Source organism: Neofelis nebulosa, chromosome 10 (assembly GCF_028018385.1).
Source record: "Neofelis nebulosa isolate mNeoNeb1 chromosome 10, mNeoNeb1.pri, whole genome shotgun sequence".
NCBI lineage: Eukaryota > Metazoa > Chordata > Mammalia > Carnivora > Felidae > Neofelis > Neofelis nebulosa.
In genome coordinates, this window is record NC_080791.1 from 13520010 (window position 1) to 13536452 (window position 16443).

General features: G+C 49.1%; 1 long non-coding RNA gene across 1 annotated transcript in view; it reads left to right on the top strand.

Annotated features, from left to right (window-relative positions):
• The window catches only part of LOC131486836 (uncharacterized), a 67337-nt gene extending 57395 nt beyond the window's left edge, over nt 1-9942 (top strand). The window contains exon 2 of the long non-coding RNA XR_009249475.1: nt 9691-9942. This is a non-coding gene — a long non-coding RNA (uncharacterized LOC131486836). The remainder of the gene's footprint in view (nt 1-9690) is intronic.
• Nucleotides 9943-16443: the final 6501 nt, after the last annotated feature.

The window sequence follows — 16443 nt, forward strand, 5'->3', positions numbered from 1 at the left end:
TCGGCAGGGCGAAGGAAAGCCAGGAAGCCCAGAGCGGAGACCACTCCGGCTCACCTGACTGATGCACGGCCTTCAGCCCTCCTCATCCTGGCTCCTGTCCTTCTGAGAGCAGGGCTGGAGCTGGCAGGCACCGCCTGGAGCAAAGTAGCTGTAAGCTAGGCCAGGGCTGAGCTAGGGGAGGTTGGGCGGGAGGCAGAGGGGAAGGAGGTCTGCTGGAGACAAGGCCTGAGACTGTCCCGCAGAGGGGGAGAGTCAGGTTTAGGTGTAGGGAGGGATAGAGGGCTCAGTCCTAGCCCCAGGGGTCAGCTTGAGGTGGGGCTTCAAGACCTCTGCTCAGAGTGACCCTTGGCGTGGGGATGGGGAGAGGCCCCCAGACGGAGGCCGACAGGTTCAGAGAAGTGCTGGGAGGCCCAGAGCTGGCAGGAGCTCAGCCCCCCTTTTGTCTTGCCGTTATCAACACATATTGGCCTCCAGACTCGACAGGACTCAAATTAATCAGCCGTGCCTCAAAATTTAAAGGGAAAAACTGCGAGCGGTCCCACTGATTCATGAGTCCCGCCCTGGGCAGCTCAGCAGCTGCCCAAGGGGAAGTGACAGGGCATTCCCATCTGGGGGTTCAGGCAGAAGTGGCCTGTGCGTGTAAGTGCTGTTTCCTGTGGCCGATTTTGGTGTTGTAAGGGGTATATTTGTTAAATTCTAGTCGATATCCAAGGGGCCCTGTGTTTACTCCATTAGGAAACCAGATAGAGCTAATCAATGCTAGAAGGACTCTAGTTAACTCCTGAGGGAAGGCAAAATATAAACAGCAGCATTCAAATCGATGTAACGCCCCCCCCCCCCCCCCGCCCACCGACCCCACTGCATTTGGTTAGGGTGGCTGCCTGCAGGCCTGTGTGGCAGGCTTGGGCTGTGAAGGGGAGGCAGACTCCTCCCTGGAGGACAGCAGTGAACAGAGGGCCTCCAGGACCTCAGCGTCTGGCTGCCTTGTGAACAGGTCTAAGTTCCACAGTAGCTGTGGGCCTTGGGCAAATCAGTTGGCCTCTCTGGCCCTCAGTCTCTTCTTCAGAAGGGCAATCACTAATATCGAGATGCACTTCATAGCTCATCAAAGGCTTTTATTTTCTTACTTGATATTCATCACCTTTTGAGGTGAGGATCCTTATCATTATTTCCATTTCACAGAAAAAGAAAATGCGACTCAGAAATTCAAAGACTTCCGGGGCCCCTGGGTGGCTCAGTCGGTTAAGTGGCTGCCTTCAGCTCAGGTCATCACCTCACGGCTTGTGAGTTCGAGCCACACGTAGGGCTCTGTGCTGACAGCTCAGAGCCTGGAACCTGCTTCAGATTCTGTGTGCCCCTCTCTCTTGGCCCCTCCCCCACTCACACACACACACTCTCTCTCTCTCTCAAATATAAATAAACATTAAAAAAAAAAGAAATTAAAATACTTGATGAACCATGAGATCATGACCTGAGCCGAAGTCAGATGCTCAATTGACAGAGCCACCCAGACCGCTGCTTGTGCTCTGTCTCTGTCTCTCTCTCAAAAACAAATAAACATTAAAAAATAAAAATAGGGGCGCCTGGGTGGCTCAGTCGGTTAAGCGGCCGACTTCGGCTCAGGTCATGATCTCACGGTCCGTGAGTTCGAGCCCCGCGTTGGGCTCTGTGCTGACAGCTCAGAGCCTGGAGCCTGTTTCAGATTCTGTGTCTCCTTCTCTCTCTGCCCCTCCCCTGTTCACACTCTGTCTCTCTCTGTCTCAAAAATAAATAAACGTTAAAAAAAATTTTTTTTTTAAATAAAAATAAAAATAAAAAAAATAAATTAAATGATGCAGGTAGCACACTGGGGTCTTAATTCCAAGTCCTGTGACTTCTAGCCCCATACACTTTCCTCTAGGCCCCACCACTTTTGTGAAGGACCTTCTGTCACCTCCTATGATCCGCATAACTGCGTGAGATAGTTGCTATTGTTACTACCTATTTACCAATTAAGAAGTAAAATCCCAAGGTTCAAGAAGTAACAAGAAGTAAGAGACTGGTCCAAGGCCCATAGATTGTCCCAGGGGAGGGATTTGGAAGAGCTGGCATCTAATGTCTTTTCCAGGTGAACTATGCTGTCATACTTGAGTGTTCTTTCCCCATCCCATCCTCTTAGAGAATTCCTTTCTTCCATACCACCCTTGTCCTAGATCAAAGTCCAGTGCCAGATCAAAGAGACGTGGGGAGCAGACATGGAGAGGCTGGGCTTGGGGTGGCCCTGAGAGTAGTCACATTCTCTCCATCACGCTTTTCTGCTGCCCCTCTCCCGCCCTCCCCAGCTGAGGAATATTCTTTCCTGGTCTGGGGACAGTCCTTCAGGAGCAGCCATTCCCACAGCAGTCCCTTTAGGGGACCACCTGCAGAGATGGTCATAGAGCTCAACTACCAGCTCCCTGGAGCCTTTGCTGGCCATCAGATCCCAGGGCTGTGTGACCTTTATTAGCCCCCCCCCCCCACCAAGGCTGGGGTTACATATCTCACCAGCAGCCAAAGACCGCTTCCCAGGGTGAGTTCACCATAGAGTTAAACTCTGTTTGACTGTTTCTATTTTAGCTACTCCTGAGCTTGACTCCCTTGAGTTACCTGTGGAGTGGTGGCTAGTTCGATCCAAGTCTCAGGGGAGACAGACTCCAAGATTTAGGAGAGAAGATTCTCTCCCTCCTTTGGAAAGAGGGGCGGTCAATACATAGCTCCTTCTCCACCACCATTTTTTTTTCTGTCCATTTTGTGCCTTGCCCAGGGACACCAGAAGAGTTAGCTAGGGCTCTCTGATTATTATTTAAATTTGTGTAATTGTAATTTTTTTATTTTACAGAGAGAGAAAGAGAGAGAGCGTGTGCGCAGGTGAGAGGGGCAGAGGGAGAAAGAGGGAATCCTAAGCAGGCTCCACACTCAGCATGGAACCTGACACAGGGCTCCCTCCAAGACCCTGGGATCATGACCTGAGCGGAAATCAAGAGTTGGACTGAGCCACCTAGGTGCTCTTCTCTGATTACTATTAAGAGTGATTTCTTACTTCTGTAGATTGTTGCACAGTTTAGAGATAGCGTTCCCCCAGGCCACCTCGTCTACTCCTTGCAATCAGTGTGGGGTGTGAGATTACCTTGATTCCTATACTACAGTTGGAGAAGTCAGAACTTAGAAAGTCCAAGTGACTCGTCCAAGGTCATGAATTAGAAAGAAGTGGAGCAGAGCCTTCCCAACTCTTGGTCTGGAGCTTTCCTTGATTCCTCAAGCTGTCCTTTGAGACATTATAGAAAGGTGACTCTTGGAATGCAACATTCTTGGGGACCGTGGTGTCCTGGTGGTCCACCTCTATTTCATAAAAGAACCGGCTGTGGCCTGCGAGGTGAAGGGTCTTGGGACTGCAGGAGGCATTGGGTTCTACTCCCAGGATGTAGGGCAAGGCTTCTCACGCAGGAGGCTCCCATAAATGTTTGATGTATAAATGAATGAATGAATAATTGAACAACCAGATCTCAGCTTTCCCGATTCCTAGTCAAACATGCCTTCCCATATACCTATCTCATCCCTGCACGTTCATTGATCGGAAAATCTAAAAAGCAGTTTTCAGCCTTAAGAAAAAAACACGAGCGGGCCCCCTCCGTCGGGAGGAAACACAAGAAGCCGTGTGGGAGGGGGGCGAGGAGAGACTTTCCAGGTGAAGAAACCAAGGCAGGGGCCTCTCTTGGTGCTGCGGTGGAAGGACGCCCAGCAGAGGAGGTGCCCTTGATGCTTCCCTGACTTCCTGATCCCCGGGGAGGAAGCGGCCTGCACCAATCCCATCCTTTCTGCAGGGCCCGGTGGACACGTCGTGTTTGGCACCCAGCCAGAGCCCATGCTTCAGAACCGAGGAGGGCCACTAAGCAGGAAATGTGGCCGCCTCGTTCACAACCTCTCCTGAATTTCATTTGTGACAAACCACTCTTCATAAACCCCAGAACTGCCCATCGTCACCAGGGTGAGGCAAGCAATGCCTGCTGAGAGGGAAAAACAATTAGAAATACAATTAATGTTATAAAAGCTGGTCATAAATATTTGAGTTCTCTCTCTGGAGAGGAGGGACAAGATGACAGCTCACAATTCCTTGTATTGACAAAAGAGGAAACAGTCCATGAAACTGGTCATTTGCCTGGGTATTTTTATCTATCAGATCCCAGAGTCGGAACAAGGGAAGCATGAATGATTGGATTAGCTGTCCAGCCTTTATGTGCTTTTGCAGCATCAGCAATATGCAATTGCTGCAACCCTCAGACAGACGTGGGCATGCACGCATGCACACACACACACACACACACACACACACACACGCCAACGTGGGGTGGACACACTCCCATGCGGCTAGGCAGGCATGACCCTGGGCTCAGATGCTGCCATCCGACAGCAGAGGAGGATGAACTCCTCTACCTGGGCCAGATGTAGAAAACCATGAATATCCTCCCTCCAGACTCTTCCTCCTCATTCTTGGAGAATGACAGAGCCAAAGGCATCGTATAGCTTCTCGTCTCCCTCTCAAGGGCCCATGCCCCTCGTGATGCCCTTTGCGTTGGTATCCTTTGCGCCTTGGCCTTGCCTTCCAAGCGTCCATTTGGTTGTTCCTTGGGTGGTCTTGGCTTCACGACGTGCTCGATGCGGCAAGGCCTGTTCAGTTGGCAGCCCCCAACCCCTCCAGTGCCTGGGTCCTCTCTTCCCACTCTCCGCAACTCCTGGGTACCTCTGTGCCCCTGGTGGGACTGGGAGGGGGTAAGCAGGGCAGAGGGTGAGCATGGGAGTCGCAAGTACCCTGTGCTGTTTGGGACAACGGTCCCCCCTCCGCAGGCATATGCAACCACCTGGAACCTATGCCCACCAGCAGGAAGCAGAGCTCCCTTGCTCCCCTTGCTGGGGGCACCATGCCAGCATGGCAGATGGGCGTGTTGTCAGCTGCCAAGGGACCTCAGATAGGATCCAAATAGGTCTGCATTTTTGGAGGGCAGGACATGCTCTCCTCTGCTCCCCTTAGTAAATGCAAGACCAGCTGATGAAACCATCTCTCTACGTATTGCCTCGGTTCCCGTGTGCAAGCATTTCCCTCACCCCCATTATTGCCTCTCGGCTAATAGGGAGGATGAGAAGATGGGCGGGGCGCGCGCTGGCCTCTCCCAGCATTCACCAACACCTCCATATGTTCTGAGGGCGGGCACCTCTGGACTGAGAAGCACGAGATCCCCAAATCTGCTTGCTGGAGCTTTTCTTTCGCTTTTCTGGCGGATGATTGCACAGCGTCAGCTTGATTACCTGAAAGTGGTAGGAAGCCCACTGCCTTGTGGGCAGCTCCTCTTTTGCCGGACAGTTTTATTCCGTAATACAAAATCTGCATCCAGATTAATTCCAGCTCTGCCCTGGAGCAGCTGAAAACAAATATGCCTTCTCTTCCTGTATGACAGCTCTTCAAATATTTTAAACCAATGCTCACATCCCCGAAGAGCCTTTGCTTCTCTCGGCTAAGTATTTCCTGTCCCTTCAATTCCTACAGTCATACCTGGAGTGACATAGGACCCAGATGGCTTGTTTGGATTGGGTAGTGGATTGTTAAAAAAAAAAAACATAGGTGCTGAATTCAGATACACTCGAGACTGAGTCACCTTTGTTCAGTGAAGTCCCCCCGTCTTAGCTGTTGTCTGCTGCCGTTCAGTTGTCTACACATTTGGATTAAATGGCATTTACTGAACTGTAACTACGTGATGAGGGATCTGCCTTTATTAAAAATGGATATTTGTATTTTAGAAATGAGAAAACCGGTACACAGAGATGACCTAGCTTCTGTTGGGTCATACAGCTGGTCTATGACAAAGCAAGGGTATGAATCTATTATGGCTTTTGTTTGGTTGAAAGTCAACCAGGCTTCCATAACTGGAGATTGAGCAGGGTGCTGGAAATGCATGTGATGTGCATTCATGAGTCTGTATTTCCATGGTGTAAGGCTAACCAACATCTGTCAACAGACTACCCCTAGAGTAGGGCTGTGGACAGGGGCAGGAGTAATGGAAGGGGCCTTTTACTCTGCTCTCTGGATTCTTCTGTTGTTTGAATGTCCTTAAGGATACAACATACGTAAGTAATTCTCATGTATGTGAAATACAAATAAAATGCTTATGATTTAGATGGTAGCTTCAAGTTGGATACAATCCAATGGGTGAGTTAAAATATACTTAAGAATAAAGAAAAGTCCCAAATGTGAGAGATGGCGTGGACTGGTGGCCACGAGCATGGCCACCTGGAGCTCCAGAACCTGGATGCCAATCAGGGTGGTAGCCATTACTTGCTCTGTGACCTTGGACAGGTCAGTCAGTCTCTTTATTCCTTTATTTCCTCAACTGTAAAATGGGAATACTAATTTTTAGTACATATCTTTTAGGTTATGTTTGTCAAGAATAATGAGTCCTTTGATTTTTTTTTTTTGATTGAGGAATAATTTACATCAGTGCAATGAACCCTTTCCAGTATAGATTTATGAGTTTTGACAAATGCATAAAGCCATGTAACCACTCCCACAGTAAAGATATTGAACAATTCCATCAACCCCACCCCCACCCCCCAAATTCCCATGTCCCTTGTCATTTAACCACTCCCCACCTGCAGCCCCTGGCAACCGCTGATCTGTTTTTTGTTCTGACAATTTGCCTTCCTGGAATAACTTATAAATATAATTATAGCACATATAGCCTTTTGAATCTGGCTTCTTCACTTAGCATAATATATTTGAGATTCATCCGTGTTGTTCACGTAATTCATTCTTCTTTATTGCTGAGTAGGATTCCATTGCATATAAACTACAGTTTGTGTATCTGTTCACTAGAGGAAGAACATTGGCGTTTCTGGTTTTGGGTGATTATGAAAAACGTTTCTATAACATTCACATACAGGTTTTGTGTGCACATAAGTTCTTTTCATATGGTAAATACTTAGACTGGAATTGCTAGGTCATATGACAAGTACATATTTAACTTGATAGGAAACAGCCGTGCTGTTTTCCAAAATGGCCATATCGTGTCACATTCCCACCCACAAAAAAGAGAGTTCTGGGTGTCCCACATCCTCCCCAGGGCTTGGTATTGCCAGGTGTTTATTTATTTAGTTCTAATTTCAGCCATTCTAATAGGTCATAAGTGATATCTCATTGTATGTTAATTCGTATTTCTCCAATGACTAAAAATATTGAATATTTTTTTCATGTGATTGTCTGCCATCTGTGTATCTTTTTCGGTGAAATGTCTGTTGCTCATTTTTTTAAATGGGTGATTTGTTTTCTTATTGTTGAGTTTTAAACGTTCTTTAGGTATTCTAGATTGAAGTCCTGTGTCAGATATGCGTTTTGGAAATATTTTCTCCTAGTCTGTGACTTGTCTTTTAAGTTTCTTGATAGTGTCTTCGAAAGAGAAGCTTTTAGTGTGGATAAAATCCAGTTTGCCAATTTTTCTTCTATGCATAATGATTTTGGTGTTACCTAGAGTCAAAATAGTTTTCTCTCATAATTTCTTCTAAAGGTTTCATAGATGTAGGTTTTGCATATAGGTCTATGTTCCTTTTTGGGTTGCATTTTGTATATGGTGTGAGGTAAGGTCAAGGCCTCTTGGACTTCTTGGATCCTTCACCTTCCCCTCAGCCAGGCTGTTTGTATTCTTTAAAGACCTTTCACGTAATGCCTGTGCTAATATTTACATCCCTGCTTAACTAGGCTGGCCTCTGCTGCCCTGGGCATTTCTTAGACTCAAGCAGGATGGAGTTGCAATCTTTCCAAGCTATTCGGTAGCTGTTTCCCCTTCACAGCATAAAGTATGCTAAGAGCTAGAAGCTGCTTAGTGTGCAGGCTGCCTGGGGGTTGGGATACATCCAGTGAAAGATGTTCTGGGCCTGCCTGGTCCTATATAACTCATGGATTAGAGCCTTGACTGTTGGTTGGTCATGGTATATAGTGGCAAGAAGCAGGACAATTCAGCCGTCCTTGGGCCCTGGGCCCCTGGTTAAAACCCATCTGTAGAGAGCTGCTGATCAACCAACCCTGAGGTTCTGCGAGGTGGATGGTAGGGTAGGGGAGTTGAATATAATCAGATCTCTGACAAAATGTGGGCCAATGGGAGCAAACACAAGAGCCTCTTGGCAGTCACCAGTTTTTACTCTCTCCTTTGCTGATCATAAAGACATAAAGCCAGTCCTAGGGCACCTGAGAAAATGGGTGTGGTCCACTATCCCCTCGGTTCTGTCCACCTATCTCACCAGCTTGCCCCTTTCCATTCCTGTGTGCCAGTATCTCAAGCAGGGGAACAGAGGAAATGAACAAAGTAGTTCAGGCTGGTGTGCGAGACAAAGCTCCAAGGCCTTGAAGTGTGAACTCAGCAAGGGCCCCATATGTTCATGTTTCTACTCAAGACACCAAGTTTAGATGCCTAAACTTGGGATGGAAGAAAATAGAATCATGGGAGCCCTCAGCCTGAAGAGATTCCTAGAAAATTACTTTGTCCCCAGCTTCCTGCCTCTGATCAGAAACTCACATAAGTGGTCCAGGGTAGGAGAGCCCAAAAGAGATAGTGCCATCTCCCTTGGTTATTATCTCCAGCATTAACCTTGACTTAGGCACTTTGGTATTGGTTCTGGTCTCTGGGCAGACGGTATCTATAAAGGAGGGTGCTAGCTGGTCGGCAGAGGCAGGCTGTGGAATCAGGAAGAGACCCGAGATAAGGCAGAGATGGGCATGGTGTGAATGAGAAATGGGAAATCCAAGTGCTTCCGCTCTTTAACACCCCAGTGATCCGAAATAGTGCGAGTACATGCTCTGGGGCAGCTCAGGGGTTCTGCTGTTTCCTTGGTCAAGTGATAGCATTGTCCTGGGCTGCTGCTGCTTCTTTGCAAAATAGGGGAAATAAACCACTGCCACCATAACTACTTTTTGTGAGTGCCTACTGTTTGTAAGGTTCTTTATATGCATTTTATTAATTATTATTATTATTTGAGAGAGAGAGAGAGAGAGAGAGAGAGAGAGAGAGAGAGAGAATCTCAAGCAGGCTGCACGCTCAGTACAGAGCCCGGTGCGGGGCTCATTCCCACGATTCTGAGATCATGACCTGAGCCAAAATTAAGAGTCAGACACTCAACCGACTGAACCACCCCGAGTCCCCTTTATATGCATTTTCTGCTTCAATTCTCACAACAGCCTGAGGGAAATATTCTTATCGTCCCATTTTACAGATGCGGAAACAAAGGCACAGCGAGGTTAAGTCGTGCCCAAAGTCCTACTTGTACGGAATCCCCCCTGAAACAGTTAGATTATATAAGCGAAGGTCCCATCCACCGCTTCTCCGTTTTGCAGGTGATCAGTGCGCACCACGCAGGTATGGAGCTCAGGCTGGCGAACGGGCACTCCAATTACTTAACCTCATGGGGTTCCACAAAGGGCACAGATTCACAGGGAGTTAGGGGCACCGGGTTCTCCATCTGGAATTTGCTCAAAGTGGCCACCTGATCCAGCAACTAGACCCACCCGCTCTGGTCCTTCATTTCCTTTATGCTAACAGAAGGGCTCTGAGGAGATGATTTCTCAGGTCCCGTCAGGTGCTTACCTTTTTGATTTTATGATTCTTATTTATTTATTTTCTTATTCTGCACCTTCAGATTCAGGAAGGGATGTTAGACCGGGGCCAAGTTCCTGGAGACAGGCTCCACACTGGTCCTGAGAGAAGAAGGAGAAGATTTCAGCGAGAGGGACAGAATTTAAAAGGACGACTTCCCCATTTCTTCCTGCTCCTCTGGATCTTATACATCTTTCAACACTCAGCTCAAGGCCCATGTGGCCTGGGAGGCCTTCCAGTACCAGCTTGGTAAACGCACTCTTTTGTAAATATAATCTGTGTGTGCTGCACAGTTTGAGACGTATTAATTAATTTATTAATGTACTTACTTATATCTGCCTTGTGCCAGAGCGGACTTGTGGTGGCTTACACGGATATGAAAAATGGAATGAGATGATATACAGGAGAAGCCAGTGGGAACGGGAGATAAAAAAACAAAGGAATATCCCTGGGGATCAGGAATGAGGCTAGTAGAAGGACGCAGAGCTCCCAGCCCTAAACACGTACGGCTGGCTTCAAATCTAGGGTATCTGGAAGCCAATGTGAGCAAAGTAAATAGATCAGTCTCACAATTCATAGTGCCTGCACGATGGGAGAAAAAAGAAGGAAGGAAGGAAGAGAAAAAAAGGAGGGAGAGAGAGGAGGAGAAAAGGAGGGATAGTAGGAAGGATGGGAGGGGAAAGAAAGAAGTTTTTTTTAAGTTTATTTTTGAGGGAAAGAGAGAGACAGAGAGAGACAGAGAGAGGGAGAGCAGGGGAGGGGCAGAGAGAGAGAGAGAATCCCAAGCAGGCTCTGCATTGTCAGGGTAGAGCTCAACTTGGGGCTTGAACTCATGAACTGTGACACCATGACCTGAGCCAAAATCAAGAATCGGATGCTTAACCGACGGAGCCACCCAGACGTCCCAGGAAAGAATATTGTTTTAGGAGAAACCCAACTCTCCCGGTGCCCTGTGGGCACGGGGCTTTCCTGGGCACCTTCCTGTATGTAACCGGGGAGGGGCAATGTGCTCAACAGTACCTTACCGGTAGCCGCAACTCCTCACGTCTTTAGGCCGCCCCCAGTAGCATCGTCCCTCAACACAAACCACACTTCGACTCAGGAAAATGGAACCAGAAGGACTCAGTCCAGTAGCTGGCTCTCTGGGGCTCTGCCTTAATCCCGTGACTGTTAATATTTCTGGAGGGACGGATGGACTGCATACCCTTCAGGCAATTGTGCGTACGCTTTCCTCCTCTCAGCTGGGTTTCTGATGGACACTGCATGGCAGTGAGTTCGAGACTATATTCCCTGCCAAATACCTGAAGTGCAGCTCTCGGGCTGCCAATTAAATACGGCCCCATATGCCTTACAAACACACGAGCAGTTGGAATCTGCCAGCCCTAGGGGAGGATTGTCATTCTCTTATGAAAATCGATGCACCTACCCGGGACCTGGACTTGATCAGAGGGCCACCCCCTTGGTTCTGAGCTAAGCTGAAGGAGTCTGCAGGGTGTTTCGATCCCCTCCTAGACCAGAAGTGTCTGTGCCATAGGGCAGAGAGATTTCTCCGAGAATGGAGACCTTCGGATTCCACCATCAAATGCCTAAAACAAGAAGCGTGGTCTATATGATTTCCAAGTCCCCTTGCAGCAGAAACATTTATAATTCCAGAAGGAAGATGCTTCATGGGAGGAGGGCTGTTAAACACTAGAAAATTCTACCACAGGAGCGGTGAAATTGCCTGCCTCAGAGAGGCAGCAACCCATGCTGTCTGGGGTAAATTGGAACAGATCTGCCTGGAGGCAGGGGGCTGGACAGGATGGCCTCTGGAATGCTTATCAAAATGTCCCAGGTGGTGAGTATTCAGCTGGCTTATCTGTCTCCTAAGTGTGCACGCCCTGGCTTCAGTTATTTGTGTTCTCTGGGCACACACTCCCTCCACGTGTGGAGACACTCGCATGCACGCCCGTCAGTGTTGATCCGACCCTCCCCAGCTAGCAGCCATGGTGCATGGAGCCCCCTCTGCAGAGTCTTTCCTGGGAAATGCATTAGGGCTACACAGCATTCCCCTCATAAAAATACAACAAACAGCCCTGCCAGGGGTCCGCAGAGTAATGACTGTAACCCAGTGGCGTTCTTGGAAAGGGCTCTTCAGAAGCAAAGCCGAGAAGACTTAACAGAAATCTTTGGGGGTAATTAGGTTTCTGGAGTGCACAAACCTCTTAAGTCATCAAGAGTCAGAGAGGATTTGGTCTGTGAATCCTACATTGGGCCAGGCTGGGCCCCGGGGCTTCCCCCACTGCCCCTGCCTTTCCCCTTGTCAGTGGGCTATTGGCCACAAGGAGCCCCAGTTTCCTGTAGGTGTGCTACGGTATCCCTGTGGGGACCCACCCTGACCCACATGAGAAAACAGTTGTTGCCGAGAGGAGAGGCACAGGGAGGCTGAGGCAGAGTGTTGGTCTCGTGCCCAGGGTGGGGCCCCACAAACCAGATGGATGGATTTTTGTCTGGGGGGGCACACAGGTGAGGGGTTCATGGTCCCAGACGGAGGGCTGGGATGTCTGAACAATTTCTTTTGTCAAGGATGGAAAAGAGAACTTCCCACCTACTTCCTTCCAGTTCCCCAAAGTCCCTTTCCCCACCCCCTCGAGCATGTGGGTCTCAGAGTGGCTGAGAGCCTGGCGGGCTACAGCGGGGTACAGAGTGTGGACAGTAGGAGGGATCAGGCCAGGCTGGCCTGCCTGCTTTTCCCAGTAGGTCCTCCGGCCCTGCCCTACAGCCCTTTCCCAACTCCTCTTAGGTGCAGAGAGAAGAGGGACCCTCCTTCCTTCTCCTGGGCTCAGCACCCCCCCCCCCCTTCCCCTGGGGGCGCTCTGTGGGTGGCTGGGCTAAAAGCAGATCCTTACCTGCACTGCCTGGGAGCTGGGTCAGGGGGCAGGGAGGGAATGAAAAGCAATCTGGGAGTTCTTGGGCCTCAGTGGCGCGCACACCTTCAGGGCATTTAGGGAAAGTAGATTAAGAAATCTTTTTCCAGATAAGAGAGGCCTGTAAAGAGGCCAAAGAAAGGGAAAACCACCCCCCTTTGATCACAGGGGATTGTAATTACTCAGATATTGATTGGGATAATAAGTTTGCCAAAACTCCAGAGAAGGAGAGATATTCCCCCAGGTATTTTGCTTTTGCAGCATTTGCTGAGCTCCTCTGTGAAGTTAAAGTCAATTTGGAGGCCTGGGCCTGGCCCCGAAGTCCCCAGAATGGGAGTCGGAGACCTTTTCCTCCTGTAGAGAGTGGTGTGCATGCCCAGGTGGGCCTCCCTCCCTCCCCGGAGCTGTCCCCACCGTCAATATCCGCAAGACCATCGCTGTTATTCATAACCCTTGGGGCTCCTTGGGGTTAAGTGGCATCAGGAACTGAAGCTGGCCTCAAAAAGAGAGTAAGCCCTCAGCCTGGACTCCAGAATCTTTAGTAGTTTTCTGAAGCCTTCTCTGTCGGTTTCCCCTGCAGTAAACCCCTGTCCTGCGCGTGCGTGCACACGCACCCACCCACGCCCACACACCCATACACTTGTTTGTCCACGCCCACCTACACTTCCAACGCAAGTCTTCCCTGCACAGTGTCCACATGTCCGCACCCAGCATACCCCGTGTGGGATCAAGAGCTCTGGCTCTTGAGGGTCTTTGGGGTCAGACGAACCTGAACTCAAGGCCCGCAATCCTGAGCAAGTCCCTTTACCTTCTGGGGTGGCGGAGTTGTCTGCAGAATGGGGATCATGGCACAGGGACGCCATCTTGCCTGGTTGTTGAGAAGGGCAAATGAGGCGATGTAAAACATTTGGCACAGCACCTGCCTGGTCAGAAGCACCCAATGAAAATCCTCGTTATTGCTATTGTGATGCTCCACCCACTCTCTGGCATTTTGCAGGAATAATTGCTTCTGTAGAATTTTCTCCCATCACACCTGCAAGCCAAGGCTCTTCTCAGTCTTCCGGACCCAGCCCAGACTCCAACTTTGCCCCATCCTGGGCACCACCCTTTCGCTCCCACCGTGGGTGTCTGTACCTGGTAGGGCTATCTCCGCGGCCAGCTTTGAGTTCTGAGTTTGAAATCGAGGAGGGCAGGGGCTATGGCTTACCTCATCTTTACATCTCCCCTGCTTCAAGCCCAGAGCTCCACACTAAGCACACCTGATATATGTAGGTACAATACATCTTGGTTGGTTTTTTATAATAATAGGTGCCATTTAGTGAGCAATTACTACGTGCCTGCCTCTTTTCATGATCACGATGAATCGTCATAGCAACCCTACAAAATATTACTACTTCCATTGTATAGATGTGGAAAGTAAGGCTCTGGACAGATGAAAGCACTGAGTGGTCACACAGCTGATGTGCGGCTAAGCCCGGCTCCAGGTGGAGCCCATAGTTATACAGGACTAGGCAGACCCAGCACAGCTTTCCCTGGACATACGTCCAACCCCCAGGCAGCCTGCACACTAAGCAGCTTCCAGCTCTTAGCGTGCTTTGTGCCGTGAGGGGGAAACAGCTACCGAATAGCTTGGAAAGATTGCAACTCCATCCTGCTTGAGTCTAAGAAATGCCCAGGGCAGCAGAGGCCAGCCTAGTTAAGCAGGGATGTAAATATTAGCACAGGCATTACGTGAAAGGTCTTTAAAGAATACAAACAGCCTGGCCGAGGGGAAGGTGGAGGATCCAAGGAGTCCCACAGCAGCCACCGTGTTGGAGGCACTTTGCGGGATATGGTGTGATGAAGTGCCAGGACGTCTTGTCAAGGAAGGACTCCTCAAATAGGTCCAGGCTGACAGAAGGCAGGGGAGAAGGTTGGTTCCAACAGAAAATAAGTGGGGAACGGAGGCAGAGGGAACAGTGGGTGCCTGGCAGGGGAGCTACGGAAGACAGGAAGGACAGAGATGAATGGACACGTCAGCAGGAAAGACTGATTATGCTGCTGATGGTGGTGATGATATTGATTGACGGGGTGCCCAACACCGTGTGATGCAGGAAGGGATCAAGCAGCCTCACCTCAGTGGCGTAAACGTGCTTTTCCTAGTGGGAAAGGTTGTTTCAGAATGCAATCTCACTCCTCTCTTTCTAGACTGCCAATACCCAAGAGACCCCCAACCCCCTCTGATTCCTTCAATGAGCATTTATTCCATGCCTGCTCCAGGTTTGCTGGAAGGATGGGCCCTGCAGAGACACATGGAACTTGGGACTCCTGGAAGAATCCACAGTCTAGTGAGGAACAGGGCACGTATTGACTCTGATGCAGTGGGATGTGGGTCATTAGAGAGTACAGTAAAACCCTGGTTTGAGAGCATAATTCCTTCCGGAAACATGCTTGTAATCCAAAGCACTTGTATATCAAAGCGAATTTCCCCATAAGAAATAATGGAAACTCAGACGATTCGTTCCACAACCCCGAAATATTCATGTACAAATGATTACAATACGGTAATATAATCCTGTATATTCAAGTGTTCTGGGAAACGGGAGGAAGGTGTAGGGAGGAGGCAGTATTGGGGCTGCGGAGACTTTTAAGGATGGGAGGATTCGGGTAGGTGGGGTGTGGTGGGGACACTGAGCAGAGGCCATGGTTTCATAGACGTTTGGGGGGCGTGAGAGCGTATGGTGTGTCCATGATGGGCCTAATGGAGAGCCCAGTGTGTCTAGGGGCGGGATATATGAGCAGTTGCAACAGAAAAGGTCTGAAAGATATGGTGGGACAAAATTGTGAGAAAGCTTTGAAAGACATGTTGTTGAATCAATCAACAGATTTATTTATTGAACATCTGCTATGTGCCAAGTATGGAATCTGTCACTGGGACTATAATGGCAAGCATACCAGAGTCGATCTCTGTCTCCTACATAGGATGGCCATATGTCCCCATTTCCTTCTTGTCCTGGAATAATTACTACTAAAGCCTCCCTTTACTTTCAGAAACACACATTGTGTGGTCATTCTGTCTAGAGAGCTTCAGCCTAGCGCAGAAAGCAGACAGATCCAGAACTCCAGATTGTGCTGGGTGGTGTGAATGCCACGTGCAGGTGCCGTGACAGCAGCCTCCAGAGGAATCTGAACTTTGCTCAGGCAACACGAAGACATAGAAAGTTTTTAAGGTGGAGATCTCCGTTTCGGAAGTCATGGGATTTCTCGTGTTTGTTGAAGATATCCCTCTCTCTCTGTATTTTTTTCTCTTCCAGTTATTAACAATAAAAAATTGGGGGAAAAAACACTTTTCATCATATAGCATTCCACACTGCAAATGAGGTTCATGGGTGTATTTCTCATGGCGGGTGGGGAGGGAGCAGGTGCAGTAGAAAGGGAAAGCAAGGGAGTCTGCCCTCCGACCTTGCTCTCGCCTCAATCCAGCGGCCCGATTATACGCAGCCTCCTTCACCAGGCTGGTCTCGGCTTCCTCCTCTTTAAGAAGGGGATGGTCTTTCCTGCTTCCAAGGGGGTTTGGGAGAATTAGAAGTCATGTGAGTAACGATGTCCTAGAATGCACTCGGTGGGCATCCTAAAAGCGGTACTGTTCTAGATTTTCTGAGCGTATGATTAAGAAAAGGTGCTGTGCCTGGTAGAGAAATGCATTTGATTGAAAACACAGGAAACTGCGGGCAGAGTGGACAACTGAAAGAAGGGAAAAGGCCCATGGAGCTTCAGCCACTGGAAGGAAATTGGGTTGAAAAACAAACACCTCAATTGTAACATAGGTCCCTCTCTCGCGGGGATCTAAATAACACCAGAGCAGGGCTGTGCCTGTGTAAGGGCAGGAGGTATAAGGGAAATCTCTATGC